At 46.1% G+C, this 26,530-nt stretch overlaps 1 protein-coding gene across 6 annotated transcripts in view; it reads right to left on the bottom strand.

Annotated features, from left to right (window-relative positions):
- LOC145714208 (neuroligin-4, X-linked) overlaps positions 1-26,309 on the bottom strand; it is a 312,054-nt gene extending 285,745 nt beyond the window's left edge. Inside the window, exon 1 of one of the 6 annotated variants that reach the window (XM_081793443.1) lies at positions 25,816-26,309. The gene's annotated coding sequence lies outside the window, so the exon portion shown is untranslated. Of the gene's footprint in view, positions 1-22,923; positions 23,089-23,639; positions 23,956-24,860; positions 25,034-25,815 lie in introns of those variants that run through there. The other 5 variants (XM_081793448.1, XM_081793446.1, XM_081793444.1 and 2 more) reach the window with 5 other exon arrangements.
- Between the last annotated feature and the right edge of the window lie 221 nt (positions 26,310-26,530).

Below are 26,530 nucleotides of genomic sequence, written 5' to 3'. Positions count from 1 at the left end.
GACGGGAGAGTCAAAAACTAAACAGGCTGTTTGTGGCCAAAGAACCTGAAAAAGACTCGAATGCTGTGGTTTTCAGAGTGTGACCCCCTAGAGCAGTAGCAGCAAGTTCACGTGGGCTCCATCTTGGATCTGCTGGCTCAGAACCTTTCCTGGGTGGGACACTGCCCTGCAGGGGACGCTGGTACAGAGGTTTGGGAAACACTGTCCCTCCTTCACGGCCCAGGGTTTAGAGCACACGTCAGGCTCCAAAATCGGCCTCTCCCCTACTATTTCCTCAGGTTGTTTCAACCTGCTCTCAACTGGGAGGTCGCATTTCCTTTGGAAGACCTCTCATGAAGCCAACCCTAAGGGAGCATCCCCTATCAGGAACCCCCGTGTCGTGTCCTCCTAGCCCCATAAGCATCGACTGAGCCACTTCTTATTAAAGGGATGATGCTGCATCACCTGACATGCGTGTCTCTAGCCGCCGCCAGACCACACAGCCCGTGAGCGAGCTGCCGGGTGTTCCTTCCCCAAGGCTAGTCCAACGCATCGTCATTCCTCGATGAATGAAACAAACATATGGCAATGGTTCAAAAGGTTCTGACAATCACACCAATTGAGAGATTAAAGAATTCCCCATTCTGCTTCGGAAATGTAGAGAACACTTTCCCCAAGGGAAAAAAAAAAGGCATGAACTAGACTGGGGGTCACCTCCTCCATAGAAGCACGGAAAACACACAAGGCTGCTCTTCGGCCCAAGTGTTTATATGCCACGATCAGAAGTTGAAAAGATGCTGGAGAAAACCCATGTTGGGATCGATATGTCCTAGCAGTCAGACACAGTGGCAAGACAGAGGCAGAGACAGAATGTGACAAATCATACCCACGTCCCAAGTTTTATTTTAGTGCCATTTAGACTTTCTACCCTAAGTGCTGCACTGTGCTTTTTATGATCTAGCCAGATTTTTTATCATCTAGACATTGTTCAGTGTGTCAATACCTCTGGGTTTGCTCCAAATTTCACAATTTCTACTTGCACACCCCCTCTGCTCCATTTGTATCTGCCATTTAACCAGGTCACAATGAAGTTTATTCGGAAAATACACGGAGCGTGTGTATCACTAATCACAGTTTAAAATGAGCAGTATTCAAGTCAAGAGTCTTAATTACAATGATCATGGCTCTGGAATCAGGCAGAATTAGTTGGAAAGGACCTGGGGATCGGTCCAACCCACTCATTTTACAGTTGAGGAGTATGAAGGCCCACTGCTTGCCTCCAAAGGGCTGTAATTAAGTAGGGGACCATCACCCCTTCCCAGAATGCGTGGCGGCTGTGATAGGATGTGGTGCCATCTCTAAAAAGCTGATGACACAGAGGTGACCATGGAGGACAAGTGTCCTCCCCACCACTGCCAGAATGTGTCAGAGAAGCAGGGAGAGACTGGGCCAGGGGTCTGCCCTTCATCAGGCTCTACCCCAGATGGCTATTTCCCGTAGGGTGGGACAGCCCCGAATCTTGGCGGGATTCCTAGCACTGCAGTGACAAAGTACGACAAGTCTACTGGTTTAATTTATTCTCTCATCAAGGTTCTGGAGGCCAAAATTCCAGAATCAAGGGGTTAGCAGGACCACGCTGCTCTGAAGGATCCAAAGGAAGAGGGTCCTGCCTCTTCCAAGTTCAGGTGGCTGCTGGCAATAGTTGGGGTTCCCTTGGCTTGTGGATGCCTTGCTCCAATCTCTGCCCCGCACCGTCCCATGGCTGGGGACGTCCCGTGGGTCTGTCTGAATCTTCACTTTGTTTTCTCACTGTGTGCCTGTGTGTGCACACAGCATGTTCCCCTCTGAGATGGACAGGTGTCGTACTGGATCAAGACCAGTATGATCAGGATGTCACTGATCTCCTCTTTATTTAAAAAAAAATTCTTTAAACGTTTGTTCATTTTTGAGAGAGAGAGAGAGAGAGAGAGAGAGAGAGAGAGAGAGAGAGACGGAGTGCGAATGGGGGAGGGGCAGAGAGAGGAGACACAGAATCCGAAGCAGGCTCCAGGCTCTGAGCTGTCAGCACAGAGCCCAATGTGGGGATCAAAGCCATGAACCGTGGGATTCTAGTGGAATGTAAGATTCCCAATTCCTAAGGTCTGTGTTTCCATCCTCTTTTGGGAATGTTTGATGGGCATGCCTTGTAGAATACGTACTCCACTGACCTGAGCCAAAGTTGGACACTTAACCGAATGAACCACCCAGGGGCCCCGTGACTGATCTCCTCTTAACGACATCTGCAAAGAACTTTGTTCCAAATAAGGTCACCTTTGGAGGTGCTGCGTGTCAGGACCTCACTGTATCATTTTGGGAGACACAATTCACTCCACAACGTTTGGTTTATTTGTAAAATGATATGGTTGGATTCAGGGTGTTTTTCCTTGAATTTCTAGTGTTAAATATGGAGCAAACAGAAGGAGAAAACTGCTCTCTCTCTCTCTCAGACACACACACACACACACACACACACACCCCACACACTGGAATCTGGAGCTGCGGAAACAGAACCTTTGGGTGGCTGGCTCCATGCATTTACTTTCAACCAGGTTTTTCACCATCGCACAAGAACTACCTCGCTGATTCTGCACGTTTGCACCAGGTGGAAGAATGAGGCCAGAATGTGTGCTTTCTGCATCATTCACATTTGCAAATGCATCCACTATAAACGTAGAATGACAACGGCAGCCAAGTTGTAGGTGGGAGTAATTTGTCTCCAGACATCAAATTCTGCAGAGTAAATGGACTTTCCCTTTTCTCTTGTATTTTCTCGGAGCCTCGTTTATTTGCTTCTTTCCTCGTGGAACAAAAAACTTATTGTAAAACTGCGGCATTAGTTTGAATAGTTTACACATGGCATTAGCCTTTCAAAAATATAACCCAAGTTTTAAACATGGAGACAAGGAAAAATGTAGACATTTAGGAACTATGCAATGAAGGCAATGAAATACTTATCGTAGCAAACGTCAATGCTGAAATATGTACCAAAAAAGATCGGCACGTACCCCCACATCCCAACGTTACAGAATTAAACTGTTAAGAACCAGCTGTGTAACTGGCTTTACCGAATCTTTTTATCATGAGAATGTAAAAGGTGGCTATTTCTTATAGCAATTTAAAACAATCACACAAGATAACCCATGATGAAGACACTTAGGACAAATCTTACGTCTGCAATCTCCTGGGTTGGTGACACAAATTGTGAATGTCCGAGGCTGATAACGACTTCTCTTCGACACACATTTTTCCACACAAATTCATCTCGTATTCACTCACACATTATTAAAACTTCTTATTTTGTTCGAGAATCTAATTTTAACCAATCAATGTAACGGCTCAGAAAATACAACACCGTCTTCAATGGGTCTTAGATTTAATTTTCTGCGCAGCACATTTGTGTGTGTGTGTTTTCCACGGATGTGAGTTGTAAATGAGTGAGAGCACTCGCCCGTTCGTGTGAATCCATTCTATGGGCCAGGCGTTCGTATACTGTCTTCCCATCTAAAGCGTTTCCATTTGCAAGATGGCTCTGCCCAGTGTTAGATAAGCTAGGTGCATTTTGTTCTGTCCTCTGTTCTCACCAATGCCTATCAAGGATTTTCTTTATTCTTTTTATTTTCTCCAAAGCTCTCACTTACAGACATCCGTTCTATCTTCCTTTTCGATAAAGTGCTTTATCATGGCTATCCCCAAACATCAACATAATTCTCATTACCACGGATACAACTCATACAGTCTATTCTTGTTACGAAAAAGCTTCAAGGAACACATGGATATGGCCTCTCATTGTCCTGTTTGTCCCCGTTTTTCTGGTCACACCCAGCACACCTAAAAGGCCACCAAAACCCCAAAGAGAATGAAATCCCCTGTGTAAAATCTGGCATGGGCACACGTCATTTGGTAATACAGGTTCTTAAATGGGAGGGATTTTAACCCCCAGGGGACATCTGGCAACGTCTGGAGACATTTTTGATGGTCACAGCTGGGAAGAGATACACATCTAGACGCTGGAGGCCAGGGATACAGGTAAACATCAACCATGCTCAGGGAAGTCATGTGCAACAAAGAATTATCCAGCCCCAGTATCAATGGTGCCAAGGGCAATAAATCTTTGTAAGAGAGATGTATTCCCGCAACATATGAGTTCATCAAGTCGTGTTTTCAGTATCATACAAGTCTTGTCACTTCAACGCATCCTTTTTGTAATCAACCAGCATGATCTTCTACTTACTATCATGTACGTTACAGAAGTTTGCATTTGTTAAGCGCACACACAAGTACACACCAGTGCGTGGGGCACACCCGGCTCCTTCCAGCACAACCATCCTTCTGAAAGGTGGGTGACTCATTCCTTTCATTTCGCTTTACAAGTTACACATGTAATATGTATCACTGCTTTCAAACATGCAGCCATTTCTGCAAAGGCCCTATGTTACTATTACAGTGAAGGATGAGATAACGTTAGGAGGGGAGAGTAGAGTGTGGTTCCCAGGGGTGAAGGGGAGGAAGGGGGGGGGTCAGGAGGGAGGGAATGGGAGGGGAATGCTGGTAGCAGAGGCTAAATATCCAGTTAGGAGGTGAATGTTTATGCAAATCTAATACACAATATTGTATGCATAGGGAACAATAATGCATTCTATACTTGAAAACTGTTGAGACTAAATCTTAAATATCTGTCCACCAAAAAAGAAACGGTAACTAGGTGACCAGATGGAGACTTAGCTTACTCGATGGTGGTAATCATGCTGCAACTTAAAAGTATTTCAAATCAACAGGTACCCCTTACACTTACACAGCGAATCATGTCTCAATAAAGGTGGGGGGGGGAAGGGATAAAACAAACCCGTAAGAATGGCCGGCTACAGATGTGTCCGTGACATCGCTCCTTTTTAGTCTGGTTGAGTGGGAGTTGGCAAGGGAAAAATTGCACGTGTGTGTTTGTGGGTGTGTTGAATGATAAAGCAAAGGCTACCTTGGAACTCTCTTTCTCACAGACTCTCGTCCACACTCTGAGTTTGTTGGGAACCGGAAAATGGGAGGTGTAGGAAACCCACAGAGCCCCCTACCCATCCCCGCCCCCCCACACACACACACACCTAGCTGTATTCATGCAGCCTCCTCTTTGGGGGCTGGGGACACTTCCTCAGGCCACTCGAGCTTACCCCATAAGGAGCCTGTAACCTGAGATTGCGTATTCCGGAGAACGCCCATGTTCCTTTAAAAATAACTTGAGTACTACATTTTGCTGATGCCATAACCTACTTTCCCATAGGATACATAGAAATAGCAGTTTCTTCAACGAGACTTTGCAATGAAGAGTAAAGGGCGGGAGGCAGATCGATGAAAAGAAATTCAAAACACAAACCAACCTGGTGTCAGGCATAGCCCTTGTGTGAGTTAGCAAAATATTAAAAAATCATTTTTTTTTTTTTTACTTTTACAACTTGGAAAATGAGGATATTAAGAAAAATAAATGAACATTAAACATTATTTTTGCGACAGAGAGAGAACGTGAGCAGGGGAGGGGCAGAGAGAGTGGGAGACACAGAATCCGAGGCACGTCCTAGGTGCCGAGCTGTCAGCACGGAGCCCAAAGCGGGGCTCGAACTCACGCACCATGAGATCATGACTTGGGCTGAAGTAGGACGCTTAACCAACTGAGCCACCCAGGCACCCCAGGACTCTTTTTTTTTTTTTAACATAGCCATTGTATCTTGACCACGCCTAAAACTATTATCATTTTCTCAGTATCCTTGTTTTCCAAGGGCGTTCTCCAGAATATGCAGTCTCAGGTTACAGAGATTTTGGAAAATCCTACTCCTTCTCTATAAGGAAAAACACAGTCTTTAGGAAGCTCCTTCAGCAATCCCTATCAAAATAACACCAGCATTCTTCACAGAGCTAGAACAAACAATCCTAAAATTTGTATGGAACCAGAAAAGACCCCAAATAGTCAAAGCAATCTTGAAAAAGAAAACCAAAGCAGGAAGCATCACAATCCCAGACTTCAAGCTATACTACAAAGCTGTAATCATCAAGACAGTACGGTACTGGCACAAGAACAGACACTCAGATCAATGGAACAGAATAGAGAACCCAGAAATGGACCCACAAATGTATGGCCAACTAATCTTTGACAAACCAGGAAAGAATATCCAATGGAATAAAGACAGTTCTCTTCAGCAAGTGGTGCTGGGAACACTGGACAGCGACATGCAGAAGAATGAACCTGGACCACTTTCTTACACCTTACACAAAAATAAACTCAAAATGGATGAAAGACCTAAACGTAATACAGGAAGCCATCAAAATCCTCGAGGGGAAAGCAGGCAAAAACCTCTTTGATCTTGCCCGCAGCAACTTTTTACTCAACACGTCCCCAGGGGCAAGGGAAACAAAAGCAAAAATGAACTACTGGGATCTCATCAAAATAAAAAGCTTCTGCACAGCAAAGGAAACAATCAGCAAAACTAAAAGGCAACCGACAGAATGGGAGAAAATATTTGCAAATGACATATCAGATAAAGGGTTAGTATCCAAAATCTATAAAGAACTTATCAAACTCAACACCCAAAAAACAAACACTCCAGTCAAGAAATGGGCAAAAGACACGAATAGACACTTCTCCAAAGAAGACATCCAGATGGCAAACAGGCACATGAAAAAATGCTCAACACCACTCATCATCAGGGAAATACAAATCAAAATCACAATGAGATACCACCTCACACCTGTCAGATAGGCTAACATTAACAAATCAGGCAACAACAGATGTTGGCAAGGATGCGGAGAAAGAGGATCTCTTTTGCATTGTTGGTGGGAATGCAAGCTGGTGCAGCCACTCTGGAAAACAGTGTGGAGGTTCCTCAAAAAACTAAAAATAGAACTACCCTATGAACCAGCAACTGCACTACTAGGCACTTATCCACAGGATACAGGTGTGCTGTTTTGAAGGGACACATGCACCCCCATGTTTATAGCAGTACTATCCACAATAGCCAAAGTATGGAAAGAGCCCAAATGGCCATCGATGGATGAATGGATAAAGAAAATGGATAAAAGAAAATGTATATATATATATATATATATATATATATATATATATACACATACACACACAATGGAGTATTACTCGGCAATCAAAATGAATGAAATCTTGCCATTTGCAACTACGTGGATGGAACTGGAGGATATTATGCTACGCAAATTTAGACAGAGAAAGACAATATCATATGACTTCACTCATATGAGGACATTAAGATACAAAACACATGAACGTAATGGAAGGGAAGCAAAATAATATAAAAACAAGGAGGGGACAAAACAGAAGAAGAGACTGTTAAATACAGAGAACAAACACAGGGTTACTGGAGGGGCTGTGGGAGGGGGGATGGGCAGAATGGATAACGGGCATTAAGGAATCTACTCCTGAATTCATTGTTGCACCCTATGCTAAGTGACTTGGATGTAAATTAAATAATAAATTAATTAAAAAAGAGCTAATGCAGAAATGGTAGGAAAGTATATATATTGATAAAAAATCAGTACACGGCTTCTCTTCCTTATCAACAGTGCAAGCACAGAGAGCAATGTATATTTTATTTTCCTCCTCTCTAGTAAAAATAAAGCCATCTCAACTAATGGACAAAGAAAATGTGGTGTGTACATAGAATGGAGTATCACTGAGCCTTAAAATGGAAATTGTGGCATATGTCACAGCATGGATGAACCTTGAAGACATTGTGGTAAGTGAAAAATGCCAGACACAAAATGACAAATATTCTATGATTCCACTTTATATGAGGAACGTAGAATAGTCAAATTGAGAGACGGAAAGTTTGACAGTTGTCATGAGGGACTGGGCTTCAGAGTGGGGAGTCCGTGTTTCATGGTTACAGAGTTTTGGTTCGGGGACATGACCACACAGAACGCACTAGAAGCTGAGAATGTGGATTTTGTGATCTCAGATTAGGGTAATATCAGAGTTTACAATAGATAAGACACATGCCAATATGATTAATCATTCCATCTCACTTGTATACCTTAGAAAACACACCTCCTTGAAAAGGCTACCATGTGCTTATGTGTTATTCATAAAGGGGACCCAGTCACCAGAATTCAAAAGAATACTTCTTATGATGTATTTAAGTGACAACCACCCACATGCCTATCAAAATTTTATACCAAAACCCACATCATGGGTTAAGAGCATGGGGTCACTTTTTCAATGTTTATTTTATTTATTTTGAGAGAGAGAGAGAGACAGCCTGGATGCAGGAGGCACAGAGAGAGGAGAGAGAAAGAGAGAGAGAGAGAGAGAGAGAGAGAGAGAGAGAGAGAGAGAGAATCCCAAGCAGGCTACGCATTGTCAGCACAGAGCCTGATGTGGCTCAAACCCATGAACGAGGCATCATGACCGGAGCTGAAGTCGGACACTTAACTGACTGAGCCACCCAGGCACCCCTAAAGTTTATTTTTAAAAAGAAAAACAGTATTGGGGTGCCTGGGTGGCTCAGTCGCTTAATCGTCCGACTTCGGCTCAGGTCATGATCTCACAGTTCAGGAGTTTGATCCCTTCATCAGGTTCTGTGCTTGGGATTCTCTCTCTGTCTCTACCCCTCCCCTGTTCGTGGTCTCTCTGTGTCTCAAAATAAACTAACTTAAAAAAAAATTAGGAAGGGCGCCTGGATGTCTCAGTCAGTCAAGCGTCAGACTTTGGCTCAGGTCATGATCTCATGGTTCGTGGGTTCGAGCCCCACATTGGGCTCTGTGCTGACAGCTCAGAGCCTGGAACCTGCTTCAGATTCTGTGTTTTACTCTCACGGTCTCTCCCCTGCTCATGCTCTGTCTCTCTCTCAAAAATAAGTAAACATTAAAAAATTTTTAATTAAAAAAAAATTGAAAACGCTATTGCAAAAATGTCCTAAAGGAAAAAAAATTTAAAAAGGTTATATTGCATCCAATCAGTCAACCTATAAGCATGAAGGGATGAGCACCATAACCCAGGGGGCGGGTCGGCCAGCTTGCCACAACTGAAATTTTCCATCCAGTGGAATAATCAGCCCCTAATCCGGTGGCATCAGAGCCCCGCTGGATAAAAGCAGGAACAACAAAATTACAATTTTAAGATGCCTCTCACTGAAATGAGAGAGGATTCGTTTCCAGTGCTTCTGCATGAAAGCATCGTGGGAAAATCGCGAGCGTCTGAAGCAGAAAGAGAGAGCTGTACGAGGAGCTCGGGGCTGCTGATCTTCGTGCAGAACACACAGGGTCCCCGACACAGTGGTGGAGGTGCGTGTCCAACAGTAATGAATCCTCAGGTACTCACAAAGCATCTCCGCGGAGGCTGGGGCGCTAGGGCTCTCCGGGCCCCTCGGGTGCACATTACCACAAACCATCACCCAAAACGTACCAGGCTCAGCCTGCAAGCCAGTCACTTCTTACCCTGATCCCCGTTTCCCCGGGGGTCCTTCTACTCTCGGATATGGATGAGTCGACATAAGCATACAGATTTCCCCATGTTTAAGAGACTGCCTGTGAGGGGCGCCTGGGCGTCTCCGGTGGTTAAGCATCTGACTTCGGCTCAGGTCACGATCTCACGGTTCGTGGGTTCGAACCCCGCGTTGGGCTCTGTGCTGACATCTCAGAGCCTGGAGCCTGCTTTGGATTCTGTGTCTCCCTCTTTCTCTGCCCCTCCCACACTCGTGTTCTGTCTCTTTCTCTCTCTCAAAAGAAATAAACATTTAAAAAATTTAAAAAAGAAATAAAGAAAATCCAAGTCACGGAGATGAAAAGCGTAACAGAGGGAATATTGTCAATGATATTGTGACAGTGTGGTGCAGGGACCCCTGAGTAACATCCAGAATTTCGGATCAATGCTGTGATCCTGAAACTAACAGGATGTGTGTTAATCAGATTTCATTTTAAAAAACAAAGAGATTTCAGTGGGTCACCTCCGGGTTGGGGAACGTACAGAGGTCATGCAAAGCCCTCAGTGTGACAAGACACAGGGACCCCAGCCCCTAGGACTGCAACACAGCTGAAGACCTCCGTGTTCCCCACAAGAAATGGCGTCCAGCTCTTTTTGCCCCTAGGACCCTCTGCTTATCTCTAAACTTGGGTGATGGTAAAAGGTTGTCTCCACGTTAACAAGTGTTGCTTCCCGTTTTAGAGATTTTTTTTTTTTACTTCTGCTGCTTCCTCCCCTGACACCTGTCATCAACACAATTTACCCTGTTAAATTTCTGCTGCACAGATAAGAAAAATGGGCTGGAACACGGTCATTGGACATCGGGTGCTTTGTTCTGTGAACCCCTATGATGAGTCTGTAAACAGAAATATACCAAGGCCCAAAGCTTCACCTAGTTCACCTTCATTTGGTAACAAGTGTTTAAAAGTACTGACCGGTTAAAAAAAATTTAAAAAGGGGGGAGGGGGGGGCGCTTGGGTGGCTCAGTCGGTTAAGCGTCTGACTTCGGCTCATGTCATGATCTTGCAGCTCCTGGGTTTGAGCCCCGCATTGGGCTCTGTGCTGACCGCTCAGAGCCTGGAGCCTGTTTCAGATTCTGTGTCTCCCTCTCTCTCTGCCCCTTCCCGGTTCATGCTCTGTCTCTCGCTCTCAAAAATAAATAAACAGGGGCGCCTGGGCGGCTCAGTCGGTTGGGCGGCCGACTTCGGCTCAGGTCATGATTTCACGGTCCATGAGTTCAAGCCCCACGTTGGGCTCTGTGATGACAGCTCAGAGCCTGGAGCCTGTTTCAGATTCTGTGTCTCCCTCTCTCTCTGACCCTCCCCCGTTCATGCTCTGTCTCTCTCTGTCTCAAAAATAAATAAACGTTAAAAAAAATTTTTTTAAAGTACTGACCAGCTGTGTGCAGTCTGGATCAATCCCAGAAGCTCCTTGTGACTCCGTTTCTACCCATGTCAATAAGGGAATGCCCACGTTTGCTCGGCTTCTTTCAAGTCTTAACAAAAACGGTGGCTCTAAATGACTTTCTCCTTTTATCATGGATATCCCGACAAAGTATACCTTGTATTTGATACAGGCAATTTAATAGTCGTGTAAGCACATTGTTATTTTCCCCGGATTAAAAGTGGATAAGAACGTACAGGTTTCTAGAGTCATTGCATGCTGTCCCCCACACCAAAAAACGGAGAAAACAAACCGAAATAGCCAAAAAACTTACAGAGTGTCTACTTGAACACTGTTCTTAATTTGAAGAGAGGACAACAGTCCTTGCAAACTCCAGCAGGTCTGAAAGGATATCAGAGCAGAGGAGGAGGAGAGGAGGAAGGGGAGGTGCATGTTGCAATCTGACCTGCCCAGGTGAGCATCTCAGGTGAGAGCCCCTGACTCACCCACCACAGGTGGCCACTTGCTAAGACCACCACTGGGAACAGGTGTGATCTGCTGGGGGGGTTCCTGGTTGCCTTTCTAGGTGTCTCATCCTTACGCTACGTGCAAAACACAGACCAGGGAAACCCCAAAACACAGACAAGGGAAACCCGTATCTTGGAAAGATGGAGCGCGCAGAATTGTAGCAATCCAATTTTGTCAATATAAACGGCGCATCTGAATTTTTTACTAACTCGGTTATGGTATTACGGAATGCACACTACTTTCTGTCTTTTCAAAACCTCCACGGCGGCGCCTGGGCGGCTCAGTTGGTTAACTGTCCGACTTTGGCTCAGGTCATGATCTCATTGTTGGTGGGTTCCAGCCCCGCATGGGGCTCTGTGTTGACAGCTCAGAGCCTGGAGCCTGCTTTGGATTCTGTGTCTTCCTCTCTCTCTGCCCCTCCCACACTCATGCTCTGTCTCTCAAAAGTGAAAAACATTAAAAAAAAATTTTTTTTAATAAAATGCAGGGGCACCTGGGTGGCTCAGTCAGTTGAGCATCCGACTTGAGCTCAGCTCGTGATCTCACAGTTTGTGGGTTCGAGCCCCGCGTGGGGCTCTGCGCTGACAGCTGGGAGCCTGGAGCCTGCTTCGGATTCTGTGTCTCCCTCTCTCTCTGCTCCTCCCCTGCTGGCACTCTGTGTCTTTCTCTCAAAAATAAATAAGCTTTTTAAAAAATTGAATACAAATCTTCACAAAATGCTCACTTTGTCAGCACATATACTAAAACAACTTCAGAAAGATAGGTTTCCCAATAGAAAGTAAATTATGTATACATATGTAAAAATATATGCGTATATATTTACATAATTTATATGCTTAAAGTATAGCGATACATATAAATTATATATATGCTGATATATATTTGTGTATTTACATATGAATGCTATCATTTTGCATAATTTTTATTTTATATATGTTTTATATGTACAAACTATGTATTTTATATATATAAAATATCAGCATACATGTAAGTTGTATATTACAAAATACGCATGTCATTATATATTTATATATATATAAAACCAACATGGAATATGTTATATATCATATATATATATATATATAAAATATCAGTACATATGTTGTACATTCATAAAACTAAACAGTCTCTTGTTAATTTGGATGTGACTGGATTCATTGTGTTTTGAAGCTGATGCATATGCTTATTGACGGCACTTAATGCCAATTTGATAAATTCGAGTATCTGCTTCTTGTCATTCAAGGAGACTTTCAATCAATACAATTATCACATAACCTGGCGGACATGACCTGAGAAGCTGTCGGCAGACGGAATCATCGTGAAAAGACCTTCACGCAAACTTTAAGTGAAGCAACGTCCCAACTAGTTTGTCCTCATAACATGCTACCGTTTTGTTTCCACTAAGGACCTAAACTGTCAAAGTGTTTGGTTGAGACGGTATTTTTCCCACATGACAAACTGTGACTACCTTCCGGCTTTACGGCTTTATAGTTCAGTTGATGCCCCTGTTTTGAACCGTCTACGATTCCCCCGCCTCCCTCGGCTTTCCACGTGGCTGTGTTTTCCGCTTTAACTAATTCAGGTTTCTCCACTTTCTGCTCTCCCCTTCTAGAGCCCCGGCTTGAGACAGGGGCCCCCCCTGTTCTGTTGGGGAGATGCTTCGCGAACCCCCCAGCAGATGCCTGAAACCACAAATGGTAGTGAACCCTACATACGCCGGGGTAATTGATGAACAGGCGCAGAAGAGAGTAACGATAACTCAGAATACAACAGAACAATTCTAATAATATGCTGTAATCAAAGTTATGTGACTGCCTCTCAAAAATCTCTCCTTTTTTAAATATTTATTTTGGGGTGGAGGGGCAGAGAGAGGGAGACACAGAACCCACCATGAGATCATGACCTGAGCCGAAGTCGGACGCTTAACCGACTGAGCCACCCTGCTGCCCCGTCTCTCTCAGAACATCTTACTGTTCTGGACTCACCCTCCGTGTTGTGATGAAGGGAGAAGACAACATGCCCGCGGGTGAGGTGAGGTGAAGATTGCCAGTGTTGTGACCCCGTGAGGCACGAGGTACGGACCTTCTGACACCAGGTCAGCAGGTGCACCAACGCGACCACGTAAGAGACTGCAGGTAACTGACCCCGCAGGAAGGGAAACCAGGGATGAGGCTGGGGGGCGGGGGTCTACTGTACTCCCCAACTCTGCCCATTTAACTATGATTTTCGCTTGCGTGTATCGTAAATTTTCTCTCTGGGTCTGCTTCACGGTCCTGCCTCGGCTCCTGGGGTACATTTCTGCTGTTCATCCTGAACTCTCTGTGCTAATAAGACAAAGATGAATCCAAAGTAACATTTTGGCCTTATGGGGCTACGTTTTTTTGCATTTGTATTTTTTTTTAGTTTTCCAAATGTCGACTGTTCAGTGATTCTGACTCTCTCATGACATCAATTCCAAATAATTCTCTGTACTGCAATCTAAGCTATCCCGGCTCTTCCCACACCAGGAGCTCGGCACGTGCGGGGTTGACAACACGCATATGCACACTGATGCTTCTGCAGCACAGAGATCCAGCCTGATGGCTTACGACTGGGACACAGGTGTCTCCCAGAAATGCCCTAGGCCAGGCAGCCTTCTTTTCGCCAAAGCTCCGGGTCACCTCCCCATCCTGTATGGAACAAATTCACCTGTTTGTATAACTCCAGGACTTTGTCCTGTTAAAATAGCTGAAGTGTGGCAGTACACCGTCCTTGTCTGGAAATTATAAACGGAACCAAATTGCTAATATTTAAGCTCTATGGCCCTGGTGATTTTGCTATTAACTACGTGAGAAAGACTTATGAGCACTCCATTAAGCTACTATTTTCCTGAACACTGAACACAGGATGTGAGAGATTAAACACACATGCGCGCGCGCACACACACACACACACACACACACACTAGAAGGGAGATTTGGATATAAAACTTCTGTGTCCTTCATCATAAGACTGTGGCTCATGTTTTACTATTTCCACCCACCCCACACACACTTTTTTTTTTACTTCTAACGAGGTACAAAATGGCCTTGTCATATGGATAATAAACAAAAAACAAACAACATAGTCTTCTTTATCTTCCTACTTGTTAGCCTTCAACAGATACTGAATAAATAAATACAACGGAGGGGAAAAAGAATACCAAGTTCATTTCTCCAGATGACCCTGGCAATTTAAACAGTCTCCAGGAACTTTAGATTGCCTTTGTTTTTCTTTGTGCTCTGCCAATAAAATATAATGCAAGGATACTCGATAGAGTTCTGTGATTGCAGTTATGTAATTTGGGTGGAACTCATTACAAAGAATCTCAAATCATCTGGCACGTCCCTGAATCCACTAGCGTGAGGGTTCTCAAGTCCTCAGATGTGCTGGTCTCCAGGGTCAAAGTCAGGTGTGGGCTACGACACGTGAGGTTCTCCGAAATTAGTTGATCTGGGATCCTCCTTAACCGAGGATCCCTGACTGGGAGCTCTTCCCACACCCATTGCTATGATGTTTGCATGTGTTTTGAAAACAATCACCACAAAAAAAAATCTTTCTCTGGGACTATGTAATCTACAAGCAAGGCCAGCTTGCCCATGACTGATGTTGTCTGTTTTCAAGGCTGGTTCATGAAGTTCAAAGATCTAACATGGTAGAAAAAAATAGATTATATGAAGGGTGGTAGAATATGACACAATTATCTGTGATTCTTTTAAATCTATGAGACTCAAGTACATGAGGATTCAAGGTATTTTTCTTGCCTTCGGAATGCAAAATACCTAACTATCGCCAATTGACTTTTATAAGGACCATAAGGAACTGGCTGGGATCAACAAGGGCAGTTCAATGACCATGCATCAACACAACCATCTGAGACGACAGAAAATATCTCAGAAGCACTCAATTCTTGGTTGAGTCAACGTAATCTGTTGTATGTATGTATTACTCATAGAATGTAGTAAAATATAAATCAGTGTTTTATAAACACAGGTTTGACAGCTTTTAAAACTATAACCAGCCAAGGGGAGCCAGGGTGGCTCAGTCGGTTGAGCATCTGACTCTTGATTTCAGCTCAAGTCATGATCCCAGGGTCATAGGTTTGAGCCCTGTGTTGGGATTCTCTGTCTGTCTCTTTGTTTGCCCTTGTCCCCCGCTCGTGCTATCTCTTTCTCTTAAAAAAAAATATATATATTATATATATATATTTGTCTAAATATATATTTAATATATATCTCTGAATATATATTATAAATATACATTTCTAATATATATAACATAGATTATATGTTGCTCAGGATGATATAGATTTCTAATATATGTTACATTTCTCCCTAAAATACATATATTATATATATTTCTCTCTAAAATATACATTATACATTTCCCTCTAAAATATATATTCTATATATTTCTTTCTAAAATATATATAATTTCTAAATATATATTATATACATATTTCTCTCCAACATATTATATATTGCTCAAGATGAAAAGCCACACACATATAGCATGTGAAGAATTCTATCAAATTGTCATAGAATTCTTTGCCACTAACATTTGCTACTCTTTTCTGATGATTGGATGCATTCTTCGTATCTGGTTACCTTTATTATTCCCTCAGCCCTTTAAAGACAAGTGAGTTCTCCTCACTCACCCAAACAGAAGAAAGCCAGGGAGGAAGGGACCCATAATAACACCAGAAAATGGGAGAGGTGATATACATCCATGAACCAAAGCCCTTCATAACTTTACTGTGAGCACCCACACACGGGTTTTTGAGCGTACGTATATTCCCAAATTCATCTCTTCGCTACCGGCACTGACTTACGCCCACGCCTGTAACTGGCACATAGGACGTGCTCAACGAAATAGGTCAACCAAAACAAGACCAAACGTCTGCGGCAGGGAGAAGCCAGTTTCCAGAAAACCACGAAAATCCCTTAGTCACTCCATTTCTTTCCTGCCAGCGTAAAGACTTCCCCCATTCCCGAGCCTCCCGTATTGATTTTTCATCGTGAGCAAGGCCAGGCAAGAGACCAGGTCAAGAGAACCTATCCCACAGTGGGGACAGGGATACGCAGAGGCTGTCCTTGCCCATGACGGTCACCGACGTGCCCTGGCGCTCTTTCCTGCTGACCTCCACACAACCTCGGAGAGAGTCTCGGTTTTTTTGACGGTATTTTTTGTTCTCATTTTGAGTACAGTCGACACCTAACGTTACATTACTTTCAGGTGCTCTCAGTCTCTCCTGGTGGGAGCAGACATTGCCTGTATCCAGGCAGGAAAGATACACGGATTGCCACATGTTCCCACTGACATAAGAGGTCCCAAATGGTTCACAAAAGCACACTAAGTACCAATTAATTACATTCCTGTGAGCACTGCAATATGCTAGCCAGCACATCAACAGTAATTCATCGTGAAGCTATAGTTTCTGTGGACCGTTAAATGCAGATACCATGGGCCAGCCTGGAAAGCTACTTACCATTTACGACTCATTGTTCTGCAAAACGCATGACTGCGTATTTGCCTAGATCGATACACGTAGTATATGTTTACATGAAATGTTCATAGATTAACTTATCACGTAGGCTATGTGTTTATATAAAATCATAAAACACATAATTGTATATATCTATAGATCTGAAAAAGTTAAGTATATAAAAGCTTTTCAATGAATTACAACAAATTTAGAGGATTTCGTCAATTACATAAATCGTATATAAATATAATTATATAAATGGATAGCGTCTAAGTACAATTAGATGACTGTATATACATTTATAAATCTATATTGAAATGGAAACACAAGAATGCCAACTTCATTTCTCTAGAGTACAATCATAACTAGTACATATACAATCATATACTAGTAATTATATATATTTAAATGAAGTTTGGCTAGTTAAACACTGGACAGTTTCTACATACAATTTGCCAATACAACTATTTTATGCACCTGGGTGGTGCAGTCAGTTAAGCGTCTGACTCTTGATTTCAGCTCAGGTTGTGATCTCACGGTTCATGGGTTTGAGTCCCGCGTTGGTCTCTATGCTGACAGGGCGGAATCTGGTTGGGATTCTCTGTCTCTCCTTCTCTCTGCCCCTCCCCTGCTCGCTCAATCTCTCTCTCTCTCTCTCTCTCTCTCTCTCTCAAAATAAATGAATAAACTTAAAAAAAAAAAAAACAAACTATTCTACGTAAGAAAGAGATCGTAGTTATGTTGTGTCCGTAAGTGTCCTGATGTGTCGGGGACTTCAGTGTGTTTGCTGTCTCGTAAAGTAGCGTAATCCTATTTTACAAGAACCCGTGCAGGGTGGTGTAGTGAGAAGCCAGGACAAACCCTGGGTCCCGCACTCATTCACCCCTGCTGCGGATGTCGGTGGGGATTTGTCGGGGCTTCCCGGTAGGTGCACTGTGAGTGAACACGCCATGTGGCAGGAGAGTGCCAAGGAGGGAGCCGAGACCAGAAAGAGACTAAGATCAGTTTCACAACCGTTGTGGCTTCGAGCTTCTCCGTGTTTACTAAGGGAAACGCTGGGTCTCTCTACTATGCTGATACAACGCGCGTTCAACTGAGCCACAAGGTTTCAATGGCAACAGTCTCTGAGCAGAGCCCTTATGGCAGCAAAGAAAGGTGTGCGAGATCCTAGGGGGCAGATAATAGGGGTATGGGTTTAGCCTTTTCAAGTGAGTGTCCGGGCTGGTCCTTGAAACAACTGTCAACTTCTCCAGCCCAGTGTGCAACAACCTACGACACCAGTGTCCCTGAGGGGTGCCATTTTGTCACACCTATATCATATAGATTTTTTCACCATTGACACGGGTCATTGATACAGTGTTACAAAATATTACTCAAGGGGCGCCTGGGTGGCTCAGTCGGTTAAGCATCCAACTTTGGCTCAGGTCACAATCTCACAGTTGGTGGGTTCGAGCCCCACGTCGGGCTCTGTGCTGACAGTTCGGAACCTGGAGCCTGCTTCGGATTCTGTGTCTCCCTCTCTCTCTGCCCCTCCCCCACTCATGCTCTGTCTCTCTCTCTCTCAAAAATAATAAACATTAAAAATTTTTTAAAGAGAATATTATTTTAGTTATAAGACAAAACTTGAAGAAATCCAGCTGATTACGGACGAGTGCCTTCATTTTCAAATGACCAGGACTTACAAGCGCTACTTTGCACATAATTCACATGATGACTATTTTAATATGACTCACCCTCGGTGAGTGATGCAGAGAAGGCACGGAAAATGGGACAAGATCACATATTGCCTCCTGGTATGTTGTTTCGTGTGCTGATCTAATGTGTCGCACTGGCTGAGAAAAACACTGTGTGCAAGAAATAGGTCCTGGTTAGGACCGTGCATCGGAGCATGTCTGTATACAGAAACACACACGCTGCGGTCCTTACCTTTAGACCACGAAGGCAGGTCTCACTGACTTAGAAACGCAGTGAACAATGAGACATGGGTTTAAAAAATGTGCATGTTTCTACGTTTTGCCACCTAGTGCATTCACAGCTCTACTTGGGTAGGAAACATTTGAAAACAATAAAGGCACATGATGTCACATTGTGGTGTCTACAACCCACAGCACTCTTTCTGAGAGCACAGATCAATGCTGCAGACCATCCCATCCATGTAATGGGATATGTGTCCCTGCCCCAACTGTGAACCAAACACGGGTGACGTTGAAATATGAAACAACGAAAACGACACGGAGAGCAAATCCCATCAGGGCTATGAGAACAGAGCAAGAGACCTCTTCCACACTTTGCAAAACTAACCATCCACGTACAGGGCCGCATCCTATCACTGCCATTCGGTTTCATTAACCTTGGTTCTCTTTTATTTTTATTTTGTTTCAGAGAGCAGAGGGAGACAGAATCCCAAGCAGGCTCCACACTCAGCACAGAGCCCGATGTGGGGCTCGATCTCACAACCCTGGGACCATGACCTGAGTGGAAATCAAGAGCTGGACGGTCAACCGACTGAGCCACCCAGGCTCCCCACCTTGCTTCTTTTTTAAAGGATTCAAAACTTTACCAAGAAATGCAACTTCAAACTAAGCAAGTCTTTTCTTTTTATTGTAGAAAGCAAGCAGGGAAAGTTCAATACTCTTAGAAAGTGCACTTTTGGGGGCACCTGGGTGGCTCAGTCTGTTGAGCATCTGCCTTTGGCTCAGGTCATGATCTCACAGTTTGTGAGCTCGAGCCTCCCATCAGGCTCACTGCTGTCACAGCTGAGCCCGCTTGGAATCTTCGGTCTCCCTCTCTCTCTCTCTCTCTCTGCCCCTCCCACCAACGCGTGTTCTCTGTCTCCTCCATTCCTCCCACGCGGAAAAAGCACAACTAGCCAGAAACAAAATCGTAAATTGCGCCAAGAGGAGGAGATGCCCACAGGTATCTAAAACAGTCAAATTCGAAGACGCAAAGAGTGTGATGGCTTGCCAGGGGCTGCGTAAAGGGGGAAATGGGCGTTAGGAACCAGCGGGTATATTGTTTCAGGTGAGCAAGACGAGAAAGTTCTAGAGAGGCGCTAGGACAACCTTTTACCCAGAGTCAGCAATACTGCGAGGTACACTTAGGAGTTTCCTAACAGGACAGACCACAATAAAATATGATGGAAAATACACCTGCAACATAACTTCAAGACCCAGGGTCTCATCATCCCTCAGGGATTAGCCTCTGGAAACCAGAGTGCTCACCAATATTAACACGCACAACCAAGAAAGGTCCAGTTGTGATCCCAACACTGCACTCTGTGACTGTGGCAAACCACTCTTTACATAACATGCATTTTAAAGAAAGCCACCCAAACAAAACCCTGGATTATTTCCAAACAGCTGTGAAAGCACATGGCCTTTCATTGACACTACTCTGAATAAAGATTTGTCTCCTGGAGATTTATTCCAGTGAGGCTTTAGTGGCTTTATGCTTCCTTGTTTCCTCCCCCAATTATACACAGATTACTCTTCTCCCCTGTGGAATCAGTTCAGTACCTCATCTTACTATGGACTTTATGTTTGCTGGGGCCTGGCTTTGTTTTGCTTTAGGTACCGCTTCTGGGAGGAAGGAGGTTGGTTTAAGAACAAAAAAGAGCAGCATTCTGGAAACTGGGCAATTTGCACAGGCAGGTAGAGCTCACTGAGGTCCATGCACACCTGGGACAGGTGCACTCAACACTCGGTGTCTCAAGTGTGCTGAGAGGCCCAACTGGACTGGCTATTCTGGGCGAACAACCTTCCATTCGCGTGACTTATGAGCTTTGACTCAGTCCTCTTTTGGCTTGTTTGTGGAGCAGCACCACTGCAGGCAGAAAAGCTTCTCCTACATGTTTGTCTAAAGGCCGTAAAGGGCAAAATGGCAAGCTCGTAGGCAGTCCCTCTTGTTTTTCCCGATGCTCCTCTGTGCTATTCTGTCCTGCCCAAGAAAAATGACGAAGGGTTTCCCATCCTGCCATCCGCGAAGCAAAGAACAGTGGAGGCTTTGAGCGGCCAAATGTAGGTTGTTTGGAGAAAAATGACAAAACTGGAAAATATTCATTGAGTGAGTGGCCCATGAATGGTCACTGCACACAACAGATGACCTAATTGCCTCGAAGTGCATGGCCTTCAACTTGGGAGATTTGCAGTTTCTCTCCTTGACTGGGCAAAAGCTGGACATTCGATTTGAAACTGGGAGCTGACATGTTTAAGAAGTCAGTTGTTACTACATACGAGGCACGGTCTGTCTTAACGTAATTATTATTGTTTAACATGATTAAGTAGAACACGAAGTCTCTTCTCACAGGAGAAAAAGAAACCAACAACAAAAAACAAACAGGCAACTGATTTAAACTAACCCCCGAACATAGTTTTCTCATTTGGGAATGTAATACACATTCATAAGGCAGAAAACATCATAGAAAGAACACAGACTGGTTTATATACCACAAAAAAATCTGTTCTTTACACGTGAAATCAGCATCGTAAAATCAGCTTTCACCATGTTGGGAATTTCAGCATGTTTTAACCAGATAAGTCTATCTGCAGAGTGAGGGTTTAGGGTCTTAAAATATTTTCATGATGAAACTTCATTTGAATAAAATAAATCCCATCAACAAGTTGCATCATTGACAATACTCGACCGTGAACTCGATGTTTAAAATATGTTGTACCAATTAAAATGACAGCACCTTAAATAGCGGCCAGACCCCATGCACCTGAATGTTTACTTTTCAGAGAACCATCTCTAGCCTTTTTTTTCCTTTTTCTTTTTCTTTTTCTTTTTTTTTTTTTTTTTTTTTTTTGTGGTCTGGGCATAAGGGCCCTATATTATATTCTAAAGAGTTCTGAAACAGTGGCTTGCACATTCTGAAACCAATGTAACAGGCTTAGTCAGTAAGCACGCTATCTTTGTGCAGAGACCAGAAGCTTTCCACAAATTACTACAAAGGAAACCGAATGAAAAGGCTAAGTTCAGAAATAAAGAAAAAACCCCCGTGCACTGACCAGTCTACATTCCGTACCAAAAACAAAACAAAGCAAAGCAAAACAAAAGGAACTTTAGACAATCCTCAACTTCAAGCAGTTGCAAATCTATGCAAATCTACTAACAGCTGTATACCTGCATTATTCACCTGACGTAGCCATCAGTCACTTACCAAGTATCTTTTCTATTCTTAGATTTCGGTTAAAAATTAGCCGGACCACTGGATTTAAGGCCAAATGTACATTCAACGTTATTTCTTTAAGAAAAAGAAAAGAAAAAACACAAAGGAAAGCAACAATTCCTTTACCCCCCAAAAATATGTCAACAGAGCCTAGAAATAGCATCAAAGCACAGCCATTAACGTTAAATTCCTGCTCCAAATCATCCTGATTTTCCAAAGAAAACCGTCATCTCATTTGAATTCTGTGATTTAAAACTGATGAAGTAATCTTTCCCCTGCTACAATTGGCCCTGATTATTTTCTTACATGTCAAAGATGATTCTCTTTCAAACTGCCACAGACACACAGATACGGCATACACACGAGCCACAGATATACTGCATTTCCTTGGGGAATACCATACTGAAGGTCCAATCTGAAAAATATATAGTTGCAGAGCCCTCGATGAAATTGTTACGTTCTCGATAGGGGGACAGATGCCAAAAGAAAACGAAAAAAAAAATTTTTTTTTCTGGAAATAAGGGACGCATGGAACCATGTGCCAATTCCGCGACCCTCCTACGCCCCATCTACCTAGGGAAGTCTATGCTGAGGTTTTCACAATCGCTGTTCACCTCTGTGCACAGACGAAAGGCACGCAGTCTCTCTCCAGGCTCCCCACCGCCCCCGGGAAAGTGCAGATTTCTGTGCAGTGTGCTCGTTTCTCTGGGCTCAGCCACCCTCTAGGAAACCGGTAAGCCTCTCCCTTCCAACCGGGCAGCTCTGTCAGCGGCTGATGTTGCTTTGTTTTGACGGAAAGTCAGACCTTTCTGTATAGCCTGGTCCTTTAATGTCTGGCTGAGGAATACTACCTACCCACAAAGGTCTTCAGCGGGCACTCGGATGCTGTCTGCAGGACGCCCACACCAGCTGCAAATTCTGCACCACCCTAAGTAGGTTTCCCTAAACTTTTTCTTTGCTTTTTTCTGCTTTTTGGTTGCCTTTTTTTTCCCCCTTCCCGGCGTCCCCTCAAATTCTGGTAAAGTGCTGACTCTGGGCAGGGACCTCGCTCGCCCCACCTCTCCCCAGGAAACTGTTAATGCTACGCGCCCTTGATGTCGACGCCTGGCCAGCGCTGGATCCTTTCAAAAAGCATAAGATATGAGCACAGAAAACCGTCCCCCCCCCCCCCCCCCCACCATCAACTGACCAAATAAGAAGCGGAAAAAAAAAAAAAAAAATCAAATCCAATGAAAAGAAGAATCCATACCACCACCTTGTGGATTGCGCTGGCAAGAACAGCACCTGCTGGGTTCAACAGCCCCCCACCCGGCAGCCCTCACCCCAAATTTCTTAAGTTGGGTGCAAATGAGACATGGGGATCCGCGGTGCTCGCTCGGGCCCAAACTCGCCGGCGCAGGGGGGTTAATCCAGTCCGCGCGCTCACCCGGCGCAGGCCGGAGCTGCAACCTGGACGCACGCGGCCCCCGCCACCCCCGGGTCCCCGGCGCTTGCCTGCTGCGCCCCCTCCCCTCGCCAGCCCCTCAACAGCAGCCCAGTGCCTCGGAAAATAAGTAGAAAGAGGCCCGCACCTGCCGGTCGGTTCAGAAGAAGCAGTCAGCCAAAATTTAAAAAAATAAATAAATTGAAAAAAGCAAGGCGCTGGGGAAGGGGCGGGAGGGCTGCGGAGGACGTCCTCGCCCCGCGCCCTCCGGGCGGGACGCGCGCTCCCAGGTGGGCCCCGCGGGCCTGGGGGGAGGGGTGCGGGGCTCGGCGCGCCCCCGCCCCGGGCAGAAAGGGCGCCGCGTCTGGCGGCGAGCAGGCGGCGGAATGGTGCGCCCGGGCCCAGGGCTGCGCGCCGCACGGGGCCCCGCTCCCCGCGCGCACAGACACCCGCGCCCTGGACTCCCGGCTTGCGCGCCACCCCCCGCCGCCGCCGCCGCCACCACCACCGGGGGCCGCGGGAGCCGCGGCAGGGAGGGGGGAGGGGACTGCCCGGGGGTCGGGAGCGGGGGCGGGGACCTCGGGCCCTCCGCGCGCAGCCACCACCGCCCCCCACTCCCGAGCCCCCGCAGGGTCTGCGGCCGAGCGACACCTCCCCCCGCTCCCCACCCCCCGCCCGCACTTCCGCAGGTCGGGCCACGCGGGTGCAGGCGCAGGCTGGGGGCGCCGCGGAGGCCTTGGGGAGGGGGCGGGACTCAAGTTCAGCGGCTGGCTCCGGGGGGCCACCCCCCTGTGGTGCTCCCTCCCCCCCCCGCCCCCCCCCCGCCTCCGCCTCCAGCAGCGGGTGGCCGGATCTCCACGACCTGCTTGGCCCACTGGGGCGGGACGGGGGGTGGGGGTGGCCAGGCCGAGCCGCGCGGGGTTGGGGGTGAGCGGGGGGCACCAATGGGCCGCGAAAGCGGGGGCCGGGAGGGAATTCGCAGCGCGGGACGGCCGAGAGCGTGGAGATGGGGGTTCCTCGCCAGGTTGCCCGAGGCTATCGGGGTGCTGCACAGATCCCCATCGACTCCCCAGACCCCTGCCCCCACCCCAGACCGGGGCACCGGTCGGCCGTGCGTCCCGCGGGCTCTGCTCCCGGGAACCGACTGGGGTCTGCGTCCCCTGAGACCCGGGCTGGGGCGCCCGGCGCCCGTCCCCGCAGCCACCAACTTTTGTGGTCCTGCAGACCAGCGGGCAGCGCGGGGCTGGTGCCCGGGCGTCCGCTCAGTGGCCCCCGGAAAGGTCCAGGCCAGACCCAGAGGCTCCCGAAGCAGCAACCCCCCCCCCCCCCCCCGCTTTCCGCCGCTCGCCTCCCCCCTGCCCACACGCACGGGAGAAGGGGGGCACGGAGCCCGCTCCCCAGCTTTGCAGAAACAGCTCGAAGCTACCGTCATTGGAGTGTCCAGCCGGGGTCTCCGGCGCGCCCGGGTCGCTCCCCAGCAAAGCCCAGCCAGGTCCTAATCAATCACGTGCGTTATTTCGTGCATCACAACAGCCGTCATGTTCTACGAGGCCAGCAGAGAGGAAGGAGGAAAAAAAAAAAAAAAAAAAAACCAAAAGCAACAACAACAAAAAACCCCGCTTAATGCAACCCCAGCCAAGCCTGTTTTCCTTTTTTCTCTCTGGTTAACCCAAAAAAAGCACCCCAGGAGGGTGGTAGCTGACAGTTTCCTTAAAGAAGGAGGAAAAAAAAAAAAAAAAAGCTCGCGGTTGCTCAGTCTCCAGAAGTATTCCTGTCTTCATCTCCGGTCCCGGTTTGCAGGGAGCTGACGCTTTGCTCCTGCTCAGCCTCTACTGCAGATATATTTTTTTCCCCTCCTGTCCTCGCCACACTCTTGTGTTTATTTGTATGTAAGACAACGCTACTTTGTAAACACATCACACACGGCCCCAGCGCCGTTCAAATAGCTGATTGCAGCAAAATTCGTTCAAACCACGGTGGTCCCAATTTTTTTTTTTTTAAGTCAACAGGGAAAAAAAAAAGCAAATGTTTCTGTGGAAATGTGCATGAAGCTTGCACAGGACACGCCGCACATACATGTCCCCAGTCCCACCCACACCTATAAGGAAATGGAGCGGCAGATGGCAGAAAGTCCTGTCCGAATTCTCAAAATAAAATGCAATAATAATAATAAAAAAAAAAAATGTCAGAGGGGAACGCAGCTCGAGTGTTTTCCAGGAGGCTTAGCATCCTCTTTTGCTGGGGAAGCACACACAGGTCCAAATGTTTCAAAGGCTTTACAAATAAACAAATAACCCAGAGACACATCTGAAAACGGCACCTACCTTTAGCCGTGGAAAAATCTGCATCGGCTCTGAGTGTTCTTTTTCACACATCCAGATTTTTCTAGGGAATCCTGACCGCGGGTAGGATTCAGGAGGCTGTGTGCGAGTCCAGGAGCCTGGGCTTTGTCCAAATCCCAACTAGATGTGCTCATCCAAAGGAATGCGGGGACCACCGAGGCCGGCCGCTTGGAGGAAATTCGTTGTTTGTGCCCTAAAATAGTCAGGAAGAGAAAGCAAGACAGTGGGAGCAGGAAGGGCACGGCGAGGTCTGAATAAGAGCTCTGTGCTGAGAGACACAGACGGGTCTGCAAGGAAAAGGGAGATTGAAGCGAGAGCTCCCGATGTCTCCCCGATCCCCCTCTGCTATTGGACCAAACTGAATGAAATTTACAAAGCCAGCAGCCAATAGATCTCCGCACTCGGTCCCATCACTACAGAAACCACATCCACAGCTACAAGGAAATGCAAAGAGCAGCTAATCTCGGCGCAAAGCAACTGTAACAGACATTCCCGGGGCCAGGGTGGCGAAACAGGTGAGCGCGCCACACTGGGCCACCATGCCAGGAGCGCGAGCGCGCAGCAAAGCTTGCTCTCTGCCTGCTCTGCTCCCCCACCCCACCTCCCCCTTTTGTAGCATCGTCCGCACCACACACGCTACAGTATTTGCAAACATCTTTAACTCTTTGAGGCTTTGCTCTGCAAAGAGTGCCACCCA

The sequence above is a fragment of the Panthera onca genome, chromosome X (assembly GCF_046562875.1).
Source record: "Panthera onca isolate mPanOnc1 chromosome X, mPanOnc1 haplotype 2, whole genome shotgun sequence".
NCBI classification, from domain to species: Eukaryota; Metazoa; Chordata; class Mammalia; order Carnivora; family Felidae; genus Panthera; species Panthera onca.
Note: the sequence above shows the minus strand (reverse complement) of the source record. Positions and strands in the feature narration are given on the sequence as shown.